Source organism: Equus quagga, chromosome 14 (genome assembly GCF_021613505.1).
Source record: "Equus quagga isolate Etosha38 chromosome 14, UCLA_HA_Equagga_1.0, whole genome shotgun sequence".
NCBI classification, from domain to species: Eukaryota; Metazoa; Chordata; class Mammalia; order Perissodactyla; family Equidae; genus Equus; species Equus quagga.
In genome coordinates, this window is record NC_060280.1 from 18,270,406 (window position 1) to 18,290,869 (window position 20,464).

Genomic DNA, 20,464 nt, shown 5'->3' on the forward strand with positions numbered 1-20,464 from the left:
ATATTGGAGGGTCAGAACTCAAATGAGTAGTTGAGCTGCCTCAGTTTCCCTTGTAAATCTGAGAACAGACCAGCCTGGAGGAGACAGAGATGAAAGCTGATAGGCACTGACTCGGGCACCCTCCGCCAGGTTAAGCCTCTAGTCCTTTCCCCATTGCCCATACAAGAGAGAGAGTCATGCCAGCAGGCTTTTTATGCTAATGTTTCCCAAAGTCAGGTCTTGGGATATTTTCTCTGGGTTCGCAAGTTTTTGACATTGTTTTTTAATTTTGTGTTTTCATTTGGATGAAAATCTAAAAATAATCGCTGTGTCTTGTGGATCCACTGGCTGACCAGCTCAGACCACAGAATCTCTACGTCCACATGTGGGTTTGTGTTTAGCACACCTTCGGGCCGAGTGGAGCTGCTCTAACCACCCCAGGCTAACTAGAAAGGAGGATGGACTTCAACACAGGAGATGTGATCGTTGCCAAGTGAAGCACAAACAACCTCCCCACAGCCCGTGGAAACACAGGTGCCATGATATTACAATAGAGGCTATTTAGAAAAGAGGAATTTTGTTAGCTTTGTGGGTTTGTTTATATTCTGTAAATTTGTAAAAGTTTATCTGAATGTTGATGTTTGCACAGTGTTGTTTATACTTAAATTTATATATTTGCTTTGGTTTTAAGGAGATTATGTTTAAGATAATATCTGCACATTTTTAAGTTAACGATGATAAAATAATTTGCCAGCATTTTTCCTTTAAAAGGGGTCCCTATATCACTTAAGCTTGAAGCACTATTATTTTCTGAACATGACGTAATTGATTTCTCAAGGACAGTAGAGTTTGCCTCCTATTGGCCAGTGGGCGTGGCAAATATCTTTAATTGATCAGACTAATTTCTTTACTTTTTTATGGCCTCCTTGTTCATAATCCCCTGAAGAATGCTGAGCGGGCCACAGCTTGAGTGGGAAAACTGTCTATCTGACAGCATCAGAAAGTTCTGGAAGGTCCTGGAGGCAAGGCTTCAAAGGCTGGCATTTGGTCTGATGGACAAAGAAGCCCAGCATCAGATCTGGGTAAGTGTTAGGTCCACCCAAGGAGCAGGACAGCCTTTAATGGTCATCCGCATGGTTTCCTCATCTCCTCCCACCTCCACCACTGAAGACAGGACTAGAGGAAGGAGCCTGAGGAGGACAGCACGAAGCTGAAAATCCATCTACCCCAGCTGTGAAGTTGGGTGAGTGCTGGAGCCAGACTAGTGAACTCACAGATCGATTGCTGGCCACAGAGAAGACAAATTATTTTAGACATAATTGACTGTAGACAATGAAACACTAAGGCCATCCCAATAAAACATCACATTACTTCTAATCTGAGTTAAACCGAAGAAAGGGAAGCAAGGATCCACCAGAAGAAACTGTTGAAATGTTAAGGTTTTACCCTTAAGTCCCATCCGTGACTCTTTAAATGTGGCCAGCCTGCTCGTGGACAGTGCTGGGGTCCAGGGAGGGGACGTCCCTAGGGAAGGGTGACAATCAAGATCAACAATGCCTGCTCTGGGACATGCCAGGGCTGCTCCTGCTTATCCTGAAGCAAACATTCACAACTCCAAGAAAATAATGTGAATGAAAGAAATGGACAAGCCCTACAACACAGACGTACTTGGTTTATATATTAAATGCATATGAATATTTTTAACCCCACCAAGAAATACGCTTTCCGCAATTTTTCGTGAAACACACAACCCCTTTTTGGTCCTTCTTTCATCAGTGTTACTAAAGAGGTGGGGATAGAGAAATACTTCTCTATCATAAGGAGAACAGTAGTGCAAAGGTGCTGCACAAGATAATGGACACAATTCAAAGTCAAGAGACGATCAGGAATGGTGGGGACTGAGCTGAACTGGAGAGCGCTCACTCTGAACATAGCAGGCCCCGTTCAGGCCTGCTGAAGATACTGTGTGCATTGCTGAGGCAAATGTCAGTTCTACTCAGCATTAATTCCAGGAGGCTGCAAAGGGAACGGAGGGTGATTACTAAAGGGCCATCCATCCTTCAGATGTTCATCCATCCTTCAGATGTGGGCCAAGCAGGGCCAATCTACCTAGTTTGCTGCGGGGCCTTTTTTCCTGTAATACACTTATCAATTAACAACCTGTAACAGGTAATAGAGGTGGATTCCTCTATTATTCCTCTGTGGATGCAGAACACCATTAGGTGTCCAGCCACACATAATGAGGCTATTCCCACGTCTTGGCCAATGGCCCACACTAACACAGCTCTGCTGATGTGGGTATAACGAATCCTGTTAAATGAAAAACCCAAAATAATGGTAACTATTAATACCTTCTAATATTAATAACTAGCATTAATCTTATGTAATAGAATCTGTCCACTTAGCAGGCACTTCATTTCACAGCCCTTCCCAGTTTTTTTAAGTGTCCCCTCACCACACTGACCACCATCAGCTGGGCACCCTTCAGTTTGTCGTCACTACTAAGGCGGGGACTGGAAGGCTGACAGTGCACATGACAGAAAAAGTAGCCCCAATCAGGGATTTAGGGCTCTCCTCTTCTCTCCACCCTAAGAGATATCCTCTTTAGTCTAGCACCCTCTTACTGATCCTTCAGATCTCAGCTTAGGTGCCACTTCCAACAGGAAGCCTTCCCTGCTTTTCTCCTCCACCTCAACAACAAGAACTGGATTAAGGGCTCTCCATCAAGGTCCTCAGTGCTGCCGGTTTGCCTGTATCTACCATAACTCTCTGTGGGCTCCTTCCAAGTAGGGTCCTGGCATCTCTTGGACCAAAGCATAGAAAGCATTCAACAAATGAACAAATGATGAAGGATGAATGGATAGATGGATGGGAAAGTGGATGGATGGATGAATGGATGCACGGATGCATGCATGGATGCGTGGACGGACGGATGGGTGCTATCTGCCTTTTCAGAGGTTCTGCGTCAGGGAAGGTGTGTTCTCTAATACGATGTTTTTAAAGCAATCCCTCCACAAGATGGCGCTCACAATTTTCTTTGTGGTTTCTACAGAAAAATTTCAAATTTCAAATTTTAAGCTGTTTTAGAATCATTATGTCTGTTTCACATTTAACATAACTTGTTTACCCTACTGTCCTTGTTTCATGTTCCATCACATGTCACACAATTACAAACACGTTCTTTCCCCTGGGACATCAAAACACAACCATAGGGCGTTTTATTTGACATTGGGTGGGCTGCTTTGTGGCTTCGAGCAACAACGTCACAGACAGTACGGGAAACAACGGTGCCGCTCTTACACCACTCCGTCCCCAAGGACAGAGTCTGCGGAAAAACGAAACCTTGGCTTGAAGTAACCATTAATCTTTGGAACCATGAATTTTGCCTTAATAAAATAACCGCTTGCATCACACGGTGTTTATGCCGTACAAGCAATTTCACGTCACAGTGCTAGTTCTCAAGCTCCTAAAAATTATGCCAGGCACTTTAGATTTATCATCCCCTTTAACCCTCATATCAACCCTGTGCATTAGGTCTTAATATCTCCCATTTTACAGATAATAAAATGGAGGTTTAGAGACGTGATGTAATTTGCCAGAATCACATGGCGGGTAAGTGGCAGAGATATAGTTGGGGCCCAGGTTTGCCTTTATTCTGTATTAATTTACCTCCTGTTATGCCCTGTGATGCAAGCCATTTTAGTGTCAAGGAGAGGGTATTAGGCAGTAGGAGGGAAAGGAAGTGCCGTGTATAACTCCCTGTTATGTGTTTGTATTCATGCACACACACACACATACCCCACCCCTCCTGTGAGCAGCCCTGTAAGGAGCGCAATAATCACTATTTTCAAGCACCCTTGACATGCCAGGCACAGTGCCAAGTGCTTTCTGATAACGTCGTTTCTTTTGGTCTCTATCTACTTCTGTGAGGAAGATAATTATTATGCCATTTTACAGATGAGGAAATTATAGTTCAGAGAAATTTAATGGCTTATCTAATGTCACAGAGGCCCCAAGTGCCAGGGCTGACATTCAAACTCAGTTCCATTTGACTTCAAAGTTCTGTGGCACTGTGTGATGTTGGCAGAGACCTCCTGAGTGGGGGCAACTTGGGAATTCTGGACAGGTTTCCTGGAGCTGCGTCTTTGTTGCTCTTATCAAACTGCCCACATTCCCCAAACATTCCTCTGGGCCTTTGCACATTCTGTTCCTCTGCAGAAATGCTCTTCCATACAGAGTCTGCCAGGAAAGCTCTTACTCACCTTTTGAGACCCAGCTCAGAGGTCATTTGTCCTATGGTGCCTCCTCTGTTGGCCTCCTCACTAAACATATACACACATCCATGTGCCATATCCATTGTCCTTCCTCTGAGTCCCACACCACTCCCCAGCCCTACCATACGCGCACACACGCACGCACGCACATTCATCGTGTGGGTCCTTACCAAATAATGCAAATCCCACTGCATGATGTCAGGAACTCTGAAGGGTCTGAGATTTCCCCTATCTGCAAGCTAACAAGTGGGCCTGCCACAGTCTCACAGATGCTGGCAGAAGACGCAGGTTCCATCTTGACTCTCCATCTTGACTCTCCAACGATTGCTGAATAATGGAAAGAGTGAGTTCAAGGAAGGTCCGAGGTCCAAATCTTTGACGGTCTGTAGCTATGGAGACACAGATTATTGGTGTATCTGTGAGGAAGGGAAGAGGAAAGGGCAGCAAAGAGAAAGACATGCACAGCCACAGCAGATGGAGTCTGTGGCAACGGGAAGGTTCCAGTTGGAGGGTCATGGGTCTGTTTATAAGTACTAAAGTCCCCTTCTAGGAAATTCAGGAATCTCTGTGTATTGTAATTACTAAGTTTTTTACAAACACACATAGCACTTACTCTGCACCAAGCACTGGCTTGAAGAACTTTATGTATATTAACTGTGTTCGTTAGCACGGCCTTTGTGACTGACGGCCGCAGGGAGCGGAGCTGAATGTAGCAGTAGGGACACCCCGTGACTTCAGAGCCTGCGTGAGAAAAGGTCCTGCAGCTTTGCCAGTTTCTCTTGGGAAACTCTGGCCCCTTTAGCCAGCAAGAAGGTCAGCTACCCCGAGGCCACCATGTGGACAGCCCACAGGGAGAGACAGAGAGAGAGAGAGAGAGGGAGAGAGAGCAAGATGCCTGAAGGGCCCCTCTTGTTTCAGATCCGGCTGCTTGAGTGTTCCCAGCCCCGCCCCAGGATAAGAAGACTTGACCATGACCCCAGCCCCCACCACCACCAGGAGGGCCTGGGAAAGGACTGCCCAGCTGAACCCTGTCTACTCCCAGATTCCAGAGCAAAATAAAAGATTGTTGTTTTTTTAAACCACTTTATTGAGGTATAATTAAGGTACAAAAAGCTGTACATATTTCAAGTTGACGGGTTTGGAGATAAGTATACATCCATGAAACCATCACCACGATCCACGCTATAAACATACCCATCACTTGCAAAAGGTTCCTCCTCGTCATTATTATTATGTGCGTGTGATAAGAACACTTAACATGAGATCACTTTCTTGACACATGTTTGAGTACCATACAACACAGTGTTACTCACTGTAGGCCCTACGCTGTGTAGTAGATCTCAAGGACTTAGTCATCTTGCGTAGCTGAAACTTTGTGCCCTTTGACTAATACCTCCCCGGGTGCCCCTCCTCCAGCCCCTGGCAACCACCATTCTACTCTCTGCTCCTATGAGTTTGACTATTTTAGATTCCTCATAGAAGTGGTATCACGTAGTATTTATCCTTCAGTGTCTGCCTTATTTCACTTAGCATAATGTCCTTTAGTTTCATCCATGTTGTCACAAATGGCAGGATTTCCTTCTTTTTTAAGGCTAACTAATATTCTATTGTATGTATACACCACATTTTTAAAAATATTCATCTGTCAATAGACATTTAGGTTGCGTCCACATCTTAGCTATTGAGAATAATGCTGCCATGAACATGGGAGTGTAGCTATCTCTTCAAGATCCTGATTTCAAATCCTTTGGTCATATACTCTGAAGTGGGATGGCTGGATCACATGGTAGTTCTACTTTTAATTTTTTGAGGAACCTCCACACTGTTTTCCATAGTAGCTGCACCAATTTACGTTCCCACCAAAAGTGTACAAGCATTCCCTTTCTCCGCATCTTTGCCAGCACTTAGCTTTTTTATATATATTAGCCATCCCATCCTGATAAGTGTGAGGTGATGTCTCATTGTGGTCCTGATTTGCATTTCCCTGAGAGTGATGTTGAGCATCTTTTCACGGACCTGTTGGCCATCTGTGTGTCTTTTTTGGAGAAATGTCTATTCAGTTCCTTTGCCTATTTTTTAATTGGGTTATTTGGTTTTGGGCTATTGAGCTGTAGGGGTTCCCTATATGTTTTGGATATTACCCTTTTATCATCTATATAGTTTGCAAATATTTTCTCCCATTCCATATGTTGCCTCTCCATTTTGTTGACTGTTTTCTTCATCATGCAGAAGGTTTTTGTTTGATGTAGTCCTATTTGTCTATTTTGGCTCTTGTGGCCTGTGCTTTTGGGGTCATCTCTAAAAAATCACTGCCCAGACCAATGTAAAGAAGATTTCTCCCTTGTTTTTTTCTAGGAGTTTTATAGTTTCAAGTGTTATGTTTAGTTCTTTAATCCATTTTGAGTTAATTTTTGTTTACAATGTAAGATAAAAGGCCAATTTCATTCTTTTGCATGTGAATATCCAGTTTTCCCAATATCACTTATTGAAGAGACTATCCTTTCCCCATTGCGTATCTTGGCATCTTTGTCAAAGATCAGTTGACCATGTATTCATGAGTTTACTTCTCAGCTCTCTATTCTGTTCCATTGGTCTATATGTCTATATGTTTTGATTACTGTAGTTTTGTGACGTATTTTGAAATCAGGAAGTATAATGCCTCCAACTTTGTTCATCTTGCAGAACTGCTTTGGGTATTCACAGTCTTTTGTGGTTCCATATGAATTTTAGGGTCGTTATTTCTATTTCTGTAAAAAAATAACAACGAGACTTTGATAGGGACTACATTGAATCTGTAGAGTACTTTCGGTTTTGTGGGCATTTTAACAATATTAATTCTTTCAGTCCATGAACATAAGTTGTCTTTCCATTTCTTTGTCTCTAATTTCTTTCTTCAGTATCTTATAGTTTTCAGTGAACAAGTGTGTCACCTCTGTGGTTAAGTTTATTCAAAGCATTTTATTCTTTCTGATGCTATAGTAAATGGAATTGTTCTCTTAATTTCTTTTTCAGATAATTCCTGTTGGTTTACGGGAACACAACTGAATTTTGTAGGCTAATTTTGTATCCTGCAACTTTATTGAATTGGTTTATTAGTTCTAACAGGGTGTTTTGTGGAGTCTTTAGAGTTTTCTACATGTGAAATCATGTCATCTGCATACAAGATAATTGTACTTCTTCCTTTCTGATTTGGATGCCTTTTATTTCTTTTCCTGCCTAGCTGCTCGTGTTAGGACTTCCAGAACTATACTGAATAGAAGTGGTGAGCGTGGGCATTCTTGCCTTGTTCCACATCTTAGAGGAAACGCTTTCAGTCTTTCACCGTTGAATTGGATGTTAGCTGTGGGCTTTTTCTGGATGTCCGCAGGCTGCTGGGGTCTGTGGGGAGGATTTTTCTCTCTTTCACCCCTGGGAAAACTTGTGTCTCTAGGGGTTCTCTCTCAGAGCTGTGCTAAAGTGACACTTTTCTTCTTATCCTTTTTAGTGTGTCTTTTCTTGTTTCTGTGCTCCACGGGGATGCTGTAACCTCTCACTGGATTCTGGAGCGCTTATAAAGGGGTTTTCGTCCATGGATGGTTGTTAAATCAGTGTTTCTGTGGGAGGACAAGGGCTGGGACCACCTACTCCTCCTTCTTGCTATTGTCACTCCTGATTCTTCCCGTTTTTAGCCACCATTCTGGAGTGCTTCGCATGCTACAATAGATAACTGAAGCAGGTTCTGGTTGCCTTTGAGACAGGTGCTGTCTTTAGCCCCGAGTCCACGTCCCTATCCACTGCTCTAAGCCGTCTTTCCGTTTAAACCCATAAAGTGAAACCAATTAGACAATCCCAGTCATATATCAGATTTCCAAGTCACAACAGCCTACTCGCAATGCCTGCATGTTTCAAAAATCTCTGCTTCCTCATTTTGTTCATTCTGCTTGGCTTGTTAGCAATAACTCGAGGGTGGCAGCTCTTCCAGCTCTTCCAAAGCGTACAAACAGGCTAATGAGAAGTCTGGAAAGAGCTCTGATGTCCACAGCAAAACAAAAATGGCGACAGATAAGTGCCCGCTCTTCAGCCACTATCTCTTAACTGGTGGTGAAGAGAGTGTGAACAGCAAAAATGCGATCAGTTAGTGTACAGTGCTGCAGGCTGAGAGCACAGCTGTACCACAGAGACTTACTTAAAGTACATTCTTGGGAAAAGAAGCATCCTTGACAAACAGATTCGCTGCATCAGCGGTCAGCAAACCAGGGCCGATGGGTCAAATCCCACTGGACACCTGATTTGTAAATAAACCTTTGTTAAAACACAGTCACATCCATCTGTCTGTATCTTGCCTATGGCTGCTTTCGAGCAACAACAGCAGTGTCGAGAAGTTGTGAGAGACTGTCCATCCCACAAAGCCAAAAATTTACTGTCTTGCCCTTCCTAGGAGAAGGTTGTCAAATTCTGCTCCAGGTAAGTGGCGTTTAGCTCTTTTTTTACATTCTAAATATTTCTAAAATCATTCACACTTTGCCTCATTATTGTTTGCAAATGTTTAACTATGAGATATTTCAAACATACATAAAATTAGACGAAATGGTAAATAACCCACTCACATACCTACCACTGAGATTAAGTAGGAGTTAGCATTTTGCCATATTTCTTGGTTTGAATTAAAAACGAAAAAACAAAATACAAATACAGCTAAAGTATCCCATCTCTTTCGCTTCCCCCATCCCCAGAGGTTACCATTGTCTTGAAGTTGAGTGCTTCCTTCCTAGCCACATTTTTGTACTGTTACTACAAACTTACTCAATTTGCTACAGGCTTGAATAATTTTTACATAAGTACTATTATATTGTATGTATCTTTTGGTAGTATTTTCCCACTTAGCATTATCTTTTTGAGATTTAGAGATATTGACACATGTATATCTAGCTCACTTACTTTAATTGCATTATGGCATTTCATTTTATGAAGAAACCACGGTTGATACAACAGTAGAACAACCTAATGAGGGACAATTTGGTTGTTTCTGCTTTTTCTCTATTCTTAACTGTGCTGTGCTGAACAACTGTGCATACACCCCCTTGGGCATAAGCATCTGAATTTCTCAAGGGCATCTCCTTAGGAGTGGAAGAATTGGTCAAAGGGCATCAAGGTGAGTAATTATCTTCTATTCACCACTCCAGATATCACCCTCCACTCCTTTCCTTCCTGTTCTGGATCCCAGGAAGCTGAATTATGTGGACTTGTCAGCATGCTCCCTTGCCTGTGCTTCCCATTGTGTTTGGCCATTAAAGAGAACCAACGGGAAACTGGACCGGGTAGGAAAGTGAGGCCCGGGGATTTATTTCCCCAAATCCGTCCCTGTGGATTGCATGGGGCTGGCTAGGTCCCTCCGTTAGAGGTCACGCACTGCGTCCTCCCCACAGCCATCTGTCTCCAGATTCCAAGAATGCCCCTCAGCTTCCCCCTTCAGGCTGAGGGGTGGTAAGGCCCCACTAACACTAGTTTCTGGGATCGCACCTCTCCTTGTGCCTTTCCTGCACCTTGTCCATCATTTTCTAAATAGTCTCATTATTACACTCTCCTCAAATTATCAAATTTGTGTGTGCCACCTGTTTCCTGCCAGAACAATGGCTGACATGACACGCATCTTCAGCTTACAGTCTGTCAATTTCTCCCCAAAGGAGCTGGAAGAATCTGCCCTCCCACAGATTTGTGTATGCGTTCCTACTTCTCCACATTCTCTCCAGAACTTGAAGTGATTTGCTTTATAACTTTTGCCGATGAAGATGAGCATGAGCATCTTTCTATATGTTTATTGGTCATTTGAGTTTCTTCATCTGTAAGTTGTCTGCTCATATTTTTTTTTTCCTGATTTTCTGGCTTTTTCTTTTTCTTACTGATTTAAATGAGTCCTTTAGAAATACTGAATGCTAATTCTTCTTGGACTGAAAAAAATGTTCTCTCAATCTAGGTCTTGTCATTTCATTTGATTTATGGTGTGGTTTTCAGTTTTAAGGTGGTCAATATCATCTATCTTTTTCTGATTTTGCTTTCTCTAACTTACTTAGGTAATTCTTTCCTAACCATAAAGCCATAAAGATATTCTCTTATATTTTCTTCCAAAAGTTTTAAAGTCATGTTTTCCATTTATATCTTTAGCCTACCTGGAATATATTTTTGTTTTTGGTGAAAGACGGGGATATAATTTTATTTTTCCATATAAAAAACTAATTATTTTAATGATGATCTCTCCTATCTTCACCAATTTATAATGCCACATCTGCCATATTTCAAGACTCTATGTGTACACCGGGCTGTTCCTGAGCTCTCCTGTTGGTCTATTTTTCTATCCTTCTCCCAATAGCACAGTTTTTATAAAAAGTCTGGATGTCTGGGGAAGAACCCTAAACCTGCTTCTTCAAAATTATCGTAGGCCTACTCTCCATGTGCATTTGGGTCTTATACTTCATATACGACCTTGACAATTTTCTTCTATTTCTAATTTTCTAATAATTTTAATAATAAATAAGAATAATATATCAATAATATATTATAAACAATATATACTACATTATATATAATATAATAAATGATACATAAATTTATAGAATGATTTTTCTGCGTTAAAAAATCAATGACTTTTCTTTTAATTTGTTATAAGGTGCGTTACACCAACATATTCTCTAATATTGAACAGTCTTTGAATTCCAGAGATAAGCCCTACTTGGCTGTATTATTTTTCTTAGTACGACTGGGTTACCTAGGATTTTTGCATCTATGTTAATAAGAGAGATTACTTTATAATCTATTTCTTGCGTTATCCTTGTCCATTTTTTGTTAAATAGCTCAAAAGTGGTAGCTTTCTGTCTTTCTGTGTTATCTGAATTAGTTTAAGAGGGATTATCTGATTTTTGAAGATTTCCTAGAACTCTCCTGTAAAAGCACCCACACCTGGGAGCTTTTGAGTTAGATTATTAGATTATTAATTATCGTTCTAGTTCATTTAATAGTTATGGGTCTAGCCGAGTTTCCTGACTCTTGCTGAATCATTTTTACTGCGATACATTTTTCTAAGTATCTTTTTCAGCAAGGTTTCCAATGTGATATGTTTTTCTAAGCATGTACCTGTTTCAGCAAGCTCTCCAATGCGTGGCGTAGAGGGGCGGCTCTGCCGTGGCAGCATAAGGACCTTGCACTTAGCCACACAGGCCACACAGGCACGGCTTCTCCACGATCTGACCTGCCTTTTTACAGAAGACCCTGTCAGCCTCCCAAAGCCGTGGTGAAGACAAGCAGTCTTGTGAGGAACTGTCACGAGGCTATCTACCCTCCACCTCTCTATCTTGCAGAGCACCCCCTATTTTGCAGAGGTTGCCATGAGACAACAAAGTTTTGCTAAATGAATGAGACTCAGACCTTCTATCTCCAGATCCAGTAGGCTTCCATCTGTCCCACCCTACCTCCTGGTCTTCACGGGAAGGACCAAGCCCCCGGGGAATGCCCCACACCCACAGGAGCACTCCTGAATCCCTCTTCCTCTTCCAAGGTCAGGGTCCAGCTAAGGCTTTTGCCCTGGGTGGCAGAGACTAAAGCTGTATCCGGTGCTGTGTCCCTCTCTAGGCTGGGCACAGCATCTGGCACAGGGCCCGGCACATCTCAGGTGCTCAGAAAGCCTGGGTGATTGAAATGGATTGGCTTTCTGATCTGAGGAGCCTCAGACACGGAACACTGCTGACTCAAAGAATCCCATCCCCCACAATAACTCATGAGTCAGGCCCTCTTTAATGGGGCATTATGGAAATGTGCTGCCTGGAGCTGTCTTAATTAGGAACAACCTGATCTTGGTTGCAGCCTCTGGGTGGACTCTGCTCCCCATCATCCCCTCTTCTTTTCTCCTTGACATCTAGAGGCAGAATCCGGCTGCCTTTGACAAGGCTTCCCTCCTCCCAATAACACTGCTGACAGGCTCAGTTTGGAAACAGTTGAGCTGGTTGGGGATGGCAGCCCTTCAGCCAGCATGAGGTTCCCTAATGGGCAACCTAAATCAGTGAATAATAGTGATCTTACCTCACCTGTGCAGCCCTAGCTCGCAAGAAGGGCTAGGGCTGAGATAGAAATAAGCAGAGGATGAAGCCGGCCCCATGGCCGAGTGGTTAAGTTCATGCACTCCACTTCAGTGGCCCAGGTTCACAGGTTCGTATCCTGGGCACAGACCTAGCACCACATGCTATGTGGCAGCATCCCACATAGAGGAACTAGAAGGACCTACAACTAGAACATACAACTATGTACTGGGGGGCTTTGGGGAGGAGGAAAAAAAAAAGAGGAAGATCAGCAACAGATGTTAGCTCGCGGCCAATCTTACTCACCAAAAAAAAAATAAACAAAGAAAGAAGTAGAAGATAATCAGGTCGGATGTTCTTCCCAGCACCCACTCTCCCCACCCCTACCTCAAAGCTGGTTTATCCTGGAGACTATATTCCAACCAGAGAATGGAGATGAGCTTCCTTTACCCCACCACCACCTCCCAGCTCCAGTCCCGAACCCAAGAACAGGCTGAGCCTGAGCCCCCAAGGGGAGGAAGTGTACAGCCATTCTCTCTCTGTGCACAAGGACATCTTCTTAGGATGCTCAGTGGCCACAAAAGAGGACTGGGCTCCAGGAAGTTCTGGCTTCACAAGCCAAGATTCCAGATGCTAGCCCAGAGCCGGATATCACCTGACAGCATCCTGTCAGCCCTGAGTCCCTCACTCAGACTGTCCCAGGCTCCTCCATCACCATGCTGGGTCCACTCATCACATCTTTGCTCAGCAAACATTTACTAATGTGCATGAGGGCTTGATACTCTGAGGTTCCATGTCCTTCCTGGCCCCTCCTCCTCTCCAAACACACACACACACACACTGACACATGCATTATAATTTTAAAGTCAAGTGTTTATTGAACTAATAAAAGAGTTTTCAAAGAAGATTTATCACCGGGTATGACTCATCTTTTACTTGGTGGCTTTAGGTTTCTCTGGTCCCGGCTTCTCCGGGGAGTAGTTAATAAAGTATAAACAAATATTTAAATCATTTGGGAGATCACTATTTAAAGCTCTAGGGTGAGCTTCTTGTAATGTTATAACCGCTCCTTAAATCATTAGTGGGCAAAACCTCCCTAAACAGCGGACAGTTGGATAGAACGCCAACTTGAATGACTAGAGCCATTAAACCTCACCTGGCAGGTGGGGAATATTGTGGATCCACCATCCTTGGTATAGTCGGCTGCCTCGATTAGGGATGTGGGAAAGCCTAATCCCAGAAAACAGAGCCTTCTTACCTGGGGCCCTGGCTCTGCTACTCCTACCTAACCCTGCCCAACCCTTCCTGTTCCCCAGATCAGTGATTCTCAGAGTGTGGTTCCCGAGCAGCAGCAGCACTATGGGAATGTATAAGAAATGCAGATTCTCAGGCCTCACCCCTGACTTACTGAATCAGAAACCCTAAGGGTGGGGCCAAGCAATCTCTATTTTAACAAACCCTCCAGGTGATTCTGATGCATGAAGTTTGAGAACCACTGCCCTAGACAAAGGTGCAAGATCTGCAAGACGCTCGACAGCAAAACTGCTAGCCCGTAAGAGCCTTTGTGTGAAACAGAAATAGAACCTCCTCTGGGAGGATGTAGCTGCAAGCATGTGCTCGCCAAGTGGAGCCAGACCTGTATTTCAGCCCGTCCTCTCTTAGCAGGGACCCCTCGTAATAAAGCCAACAGCCGGTACAGCAGCCCTGCCCCCAGGACCAGACCCTCTAGCCTTAAAGCCTGCCACTTGCCTCCTCACCCTATGCTCCATCCTCTCTGAACATTTTACAATGCCCTGAACACGCCGCAGCACGTGGTGCTTCCTTCACGCCTTTGCCCAAGCTGCTCGCTCTACCTGGAAAGCCTTTCCCCGAAGAAAACTCCTCCATCCTTTAAGACTTGGCTTGGTCATCTGCTCTAGCAAGAAACATTTGCAGACTGCCAAGGAGTCCGATTCTACAACTCTAGGTTCCCTTATGGCGTTGTGCTCACCTCTCACGCTGCCCTTGCCTTGCTGCGTTGTAAATGTTGCTTTCCTTGTCTCCATCCTCCTCAAGGGCAGGATCTCTGTCTGACTCATCTTTGTTTCACAGTATCAGTGCTGTACCTGGCATCTTCATACAATGACAAAATACCGAATGTCAATTCTGTTCCAGGCTCTCGGCACCAGAGATACAGTGAAGATCACGTTAGACAGATAAACCTCATGGAGCTAATTCATAACTAAGTGAAGGGGACAAAGGGAGGAAAGGAGGGAAGGAAGAAGCCAGGCCCCTGCTGGGATGGTGGGAGGCAACTGCTTTTCTGAATGATTTAGAAGCTGCCTCCAAAGCAAGGTGACTTCCCACAGCTCTGGGAGGAGGAATTCCTGTCCTCTCCAGATTCATTTGTGAAGTTGAAAAAGCCAAGGCCAGTCCCAAGCAGGAAAAAATCTCTCATGGGGAGACCTGTCCTCCCACAGGCGTGGTTCAGCCCCAGGTCTGAAGAGCCATCTTGCAGCCCAGAATGTTCAGCGCCTTCCCCAAGGCAACTGCACCCAGGAGTGTGACAGGGATAAGACCAGATTAGGAGTCTTGATGCCTCTCCTCCTTGTAATTAGGGCTCTAATCACCGTGTCAAGACTCAACTCAGGTTGACATGCCCCTCCTCAATTAGCGGCTTATCTAATTCTAAGACAGGAATGGCAAGTTTCTGCTCAATGCAGTAATGCAAAAACGGGGTTCCTTGTGGAAATCACTTGACTTCTGGACTAATTTCTACACCCAATGAGGAATGGAAAAATAAAATAGGGTTTCAGTTTATATGCAGAAAATATGAATTTTCTCAAAGTGAAAGAATAGATTTGAAGGTAGGAGGTGATGCTGAAGAGGCTGCTACCGTCCTAGAGAGATGCCACCAGGCCAAGGCCGTGGGGTGGGGAGATCATTCTAGACACAAAGAGAGATGTTTGGGATATAGAACTGAAGTGGGAGAGAGAGCAAAAGGAATCAGGAGGGAGCTGAGGGATCTGGTCTGGATTCTGAAGGCGCTGCAGGAATAGATTGCATTAGCACGTGCCCCAGCCTGAGCCCAGGTTTACTCACACACACACACACACACACACACACACACACACACTGACACCGAGCCCAGCTCCACCTCCCTTTAGTGACACAAGTGTGCTATAAGAGCTCCCTCTTTGGAAAGCTCTACCAAGCTCAGTCAAAGACCCTCTCTGTAGTCCAGCTTCTTCGATTTCTCTCTATAATGACAAATTGTGACGCTTTGCTCCCTGGTGCCAAAGAGCCACTCCAGGGTCGAGAAAGCAGATAGTGTGGCCAAGAGAAAGGAGAGAAAAGAAGCTCAATGGTGGTGCTTATCCAACGTGCTGAGAAAGGCTAGTTCCCACACCCTTACTAAAACGCAGAAAGACTCACAGACATGAACAGAGATTCACAAATACGTGCAGTGGTGTAGAGACACTCCAACATACAAGATGCACACAGACAAACACACACACAGCCTTCCTCATTCATGAACTCACATACACAGACAGAGAAAACATGAAAGTGTACACAAATCCATCACACAGCATGCAGGTACTGGTGGATAAACGCACATAAATACATTCACTCACTCAAAATGAGTTTTGAAAGAATTAATCATAAAATTAAAGCAAAAAATAAATTTAGTCAATTATCTGGATTTTTTTAAGAAAGAATAAATTGACTCACTGAACCATCCTGTCCGTGATTCCGAACCCTCTCCAGCTATAGGGCATCTTGTGTTTGCAGGGCACATTTTCCTTGTCATAGAAAATTCACAAGTATTAGCTCCTTAACTCCTCACAGGGCTTTTTTGTTTGTATGTTTTCGGGAATTTCCAAGTGCATTTTGTGCTGGATGTTGACTGTTAGCACTCAGTGCTATGCCAGCCCTTCTGAGCTCTTCCTGTATCACCAGGAGCTGGAAACCAAGACTACATTTCCCAGATTCCCTTGCCAGCAGTTTTGATGGTTTTGATTCCACCAGTAAGAGGCATTCTCGTGAGATCTGGAAGGAGGAAGAGAAACAGAAGCCATTACTGCTCCTCAGACAGTGGCAGGCAGGTGAGCTTCAGCAGGTGCAGGCAGAAGTTTGCAGTGGCTTCTGTCCATCCCTCTAGGAATCACCCACGTCAGTGCTTCAGGCAACTGAGATCACTGATGGTGGGTTTTGGGGTGATGTTTATCACCGATTTAAAGCTCTGATTGTATAGAGCTTTAAGCAAAAACTAAGGACACGTTACTGGAGTAGTTCACAGAGTTGAAGTAGAAGATGAAGAAGCAGGCACGTTCAGGAACCAGAAGGGCTGCTGCGGGCTGGGTTCCCCAGGAGGTGGACTCTTAGGTAGGTATTAGCATGGAGGAAGTTTGTTAGGGAGAGCTGTGGAAGGGAAGGCAAGGGAGCAGGACTGGGTGTAGGGGGGTCTTGAGATGCAATCCTGCAGCATGGGCTGGGGGAGTTCTGAAGCTGGGATGAGCCCTCCGTGCTGGGGCGAGGGTGCCAAGCCTTTATTCCTAAATGTTTATCATTGTTCTGAGTTGAGACTAGGAGGCCAGGCACTGACAACCAGCAGGGCAGCTGTCTTCAGCTGAGGCGTTCCCTGGAGGAGCCGGGCAGCTCAGGGCCTTCTGCCAGCAGCTCCCAGCAGCTTGAGGTAAATAGTCCTTCATTCCTGCTACGGACTTAAAGTGTGTATCCCCACCCCCCTTCATATATTGAAGCCCTAACCCCCAATGTGGCTGTATTTAGAATGGGGCCTATGAGGAGGGGATAAAGACTGAATGAGGTCAGAAGAGTGGGGCCTTAGTCCAGTAGGACTAATGCCCTAATAAGAAGAGGAAGAGACACCAAGCTCTCTCTCTCCACCGCATGAGGACACAGCGAGAAGGCAGCCGTCCGCAAGCCAAGGAGAGGCCTCACCAGAATGCGAGCATGCTGGCAGCTTGACCTTGGACTTTCCAGTCTCTAGAATTGTGAGAAAATAAATTTCTGTTGTGTAAGCCACCCAGTCTATGGTGTTTTGTTGTGGCAGTGAGAGCTGACTAACACAATCCCTAAAGAGAACAGGGGCAGCACATGACAGGGTCCAGCACAGGAGCTGGACCAGGGGCCCAGGGGCCATCAGCTCTCACGCTCTCTCTACTCTCCCCACCTCTGCTCTTTTCCTCCAAGTTATGAGGGGGAACATGGCCAGCTACAACCCCCAACCTTTCTAAAGCTGTGATCCAAGACAGAAGAGAACTCTCTCTCAGGCTCCAATTTGGAAAATCCCAGGGAAGGACTCTGGGTCGCCCAGCCCAGACCATATGAACACTCCTGGACCAATCCTGAGGACAGTGGCATGGCATGCTATGAGCGATTTTGCCTTTAGCCCAATAGGCCAGATTTGTCAACAGGTGAAGAAATGGGGGGGAGATGCTGAGCAGAAAAATGAACTAGACAGGAAGCCCTTTATTTTACCAATTATTTGCAGATTTCAGTAACTCACCAACCATGTGACATCAAGCAGATCACTTCACCTCTCTGAGCTTTACTCCCCTCATCTGTCCAGGGGAGTCAGCAGTGGTGGCGGTGAGAATAAAGAAGGCAATGTGTGTGATAGGCCTACCTAGCACAGGGCTGGCACATGGCAAATGTCCCATAAAAGATAGCTTCCATTATTTTGTTGTCTGGATACTGCTCTAATAAAATATAATTTTGCATCTGAAACTTCTGAGCCCATTTTTAAAACATGGAAGAAAAGCAAAATCCCATCAAGGGCAATTATATTTGCCCCAGGTCCAAAAACTCGTAAAGTTACATGATGTAAACATTTTTCAGATAAGGAAACTGACGCCTAAGAAGTCAATAACCAGCCCAAGATCCCACAAAGAGAAGAGATAGGGCTGGGATCCAGAACCCCGAACACCAGTAATATACACAGGGCCCCCTACAACCAGCTGCCACTTCACCTGCCACTGTCTCCACATACACCCTCAACTAGGTCCCAAACTCCTCCAGCCCAGGGCTGCAGCCTCCTTTTTATTCCTCCCAGACACCCAGCCTGTATGGTCGAGCCCAGGGCTGCTCAGCAAGCATTGATGCGGTAGAATTGAAACGCAACGGGGTATCTGGAAAGCAAGTGGGATGTCTGGAAGCAATAAACTTCCGACTGCTTGTTCATTTGGCACCCAGTGGGGGTAGCACAGAGTCCTCTCATCTCTCTTTCTTAAGAATCAATAAAAAGTTAGTGATGCATTTAGCAGAGATCAAATGAATGAAATTAGCTTCCTTTTTTAACCTTTTATGGGACTAATATTTTGGTCATATTCCTAAAAGTCACTGTGGGTCAATCTGACCGACTATTTGGTAATTAATTACATTGCAAATTTTAAACACTGAGTTGGTGTACTGAGAAGGAAGAGAAGCCAGGGGAGGTGCGAGCAACAAGGAGAAAGTAGCATCTTTGGCTGAGCCTTAAGGGTGGCCAAGTAAGGGTGGGCACTTCAGGCAGGAAGAACCAGCGCAAGCAAGCACATGGAAGAAAGAAACACGGGATGTGTTTGAGACTGGGATGACCAGATGGGAGTTCAGGGATCATTTTGGCGAGCATCAGAGCTGGCCAGGGCCGGGAGGAGGCTGGGACCAAGACCAGCCCTGCCTGTGGGCTAAGGCAGAGGTAGTGAGGCTGCAGACAAGGGCATTTCAGAGTTAAAAACAATAGAATTTGAGGACAAACTTGTCTTCTCTGATCCTAACATGCGGGTGCTGGAGGAAGACAGGCCTGTGGTCAGATCCCACTGCTGCCACCAGCTTGATGTGAGGTTTTATACAGATGTTTTTAAACCATTGGTGAACCTGTTTTCTCAGGGACTGGAGACAATAAAAATGCTCCCCTTAGAGTTTGCAAACTCAGTGCCTACAGGTGCCAGGCAAGGAATATAAATGACTTCTCCAGGGTATAAAATAGCAAGGGACGGCATTCAACTTCTAAAGCTGCAAGTAGTCAAACAAAACATTTTAAAACATCGTACAGGCTAAACAAAACACACTTGGCCAGCATATAACTAGCACGCGAATTCTTCTTTATCTCGCAAGATTGTTGTGAGAATTGAGATAATGCATATAAAAGGGCTTTGCATAGCAGAGAAGCTAGACAAAAAGAGTACAGATGCTACGATTCGCTTATGTGAAGTTCAAGAACGGGCTAAACTAATCCCTGGTGACAGGAACCCAAACATGCTTACAGGAGGGGGAGGCGCACTCACCATGAAGGGTTAAGGGAGCCTCACGGTGTGTGGACACTTTCTACACCTAGTTCTAGGTTTGGTGCATGTCTGCAAACGTATATAAAAATTCATTGAGGGGCTGGCCCCGTGGTCGAGTGGTTAAGTTCGCGCACTTGGCTGCTGGCGGCCCAGTGTTTCGTTGGTTCGAATCCTGGGCGCGGACATGGCACTGCTCATCAGGCCACGCTGAGGCAGCGTCCCACATGCCACAACTAGAAGGACCCACAACGAAGAATATACAACTATGTACCGGGGGGCTTTGGGGAAAAAAGGAAAAAAATAAAATCTTTAAAAAAAAAAAAAATTCATTGAGCTGTACTCTCAAGCTTTGTGGACTTTACTGAATAAAAGTTACACTTCAATCAAAAAGGAAATTTTAAAAGATGTCCCTCACAGAGTAATAAATACTTAATTAGTTGTTATTGTAGCTTTATTATCATTACTTTTTTATCTTTTTATTTATTTATTATCATTACTTTTATTATCATTACCATATTATTATGATTATGATTACTAAGCCACAAGGTCAATAAACTAACTAAATGAGCAACAAACGTCCATGAAAGACCCACTGTGTGCTGGGTGCTTATGTCAGATTATATTTTCCAAAAATGACCACATCAATATATATGTATGTAAGTATATCACTCTCCCACATGCTCTTGCTACAATGTGAGTTTCACCCCTCCCACCAAGAGGTGGGGTCTCTGTTGCCTCCCGTGGAATCTGGTCTGGGCTCGTGACTACTCTCACCTAGTGTGGCGGACATGATGCTATGTGACTTCCAAGATTCGGTCATAAAAAGCATACAGCTTCTGCCAGGCTCTCTCTTGGAACACATACCTTGGGAGCCCTTCTTGCTAACATATAAAAAGTC

The 20,464-nt window shown here is 44.5% G+C and overlaps 1 long non-coding RNA gene across 1 annotated transcript; it reads left to right on the plus strand.

Annotated features, from left to right (window-relative positions):
- Window positions 1-16,379: 16,379 nt before the first annotated feature.
- Window positions 16,380-17,295, plus strand: LOC124225357 (uncharacterized). The gene is made up of 3 exons (XR_006885070.1): window positions 16,380-16,663; window positions 16,858-16,973; window positions 17,069-17,295. It is a non-coding gene; the product is annotated as an uncharacterized LOC124225357 (long non-coding RNA).
- Window positions 17,296-20,464: the final 3,169 nt, after the last annotated feature.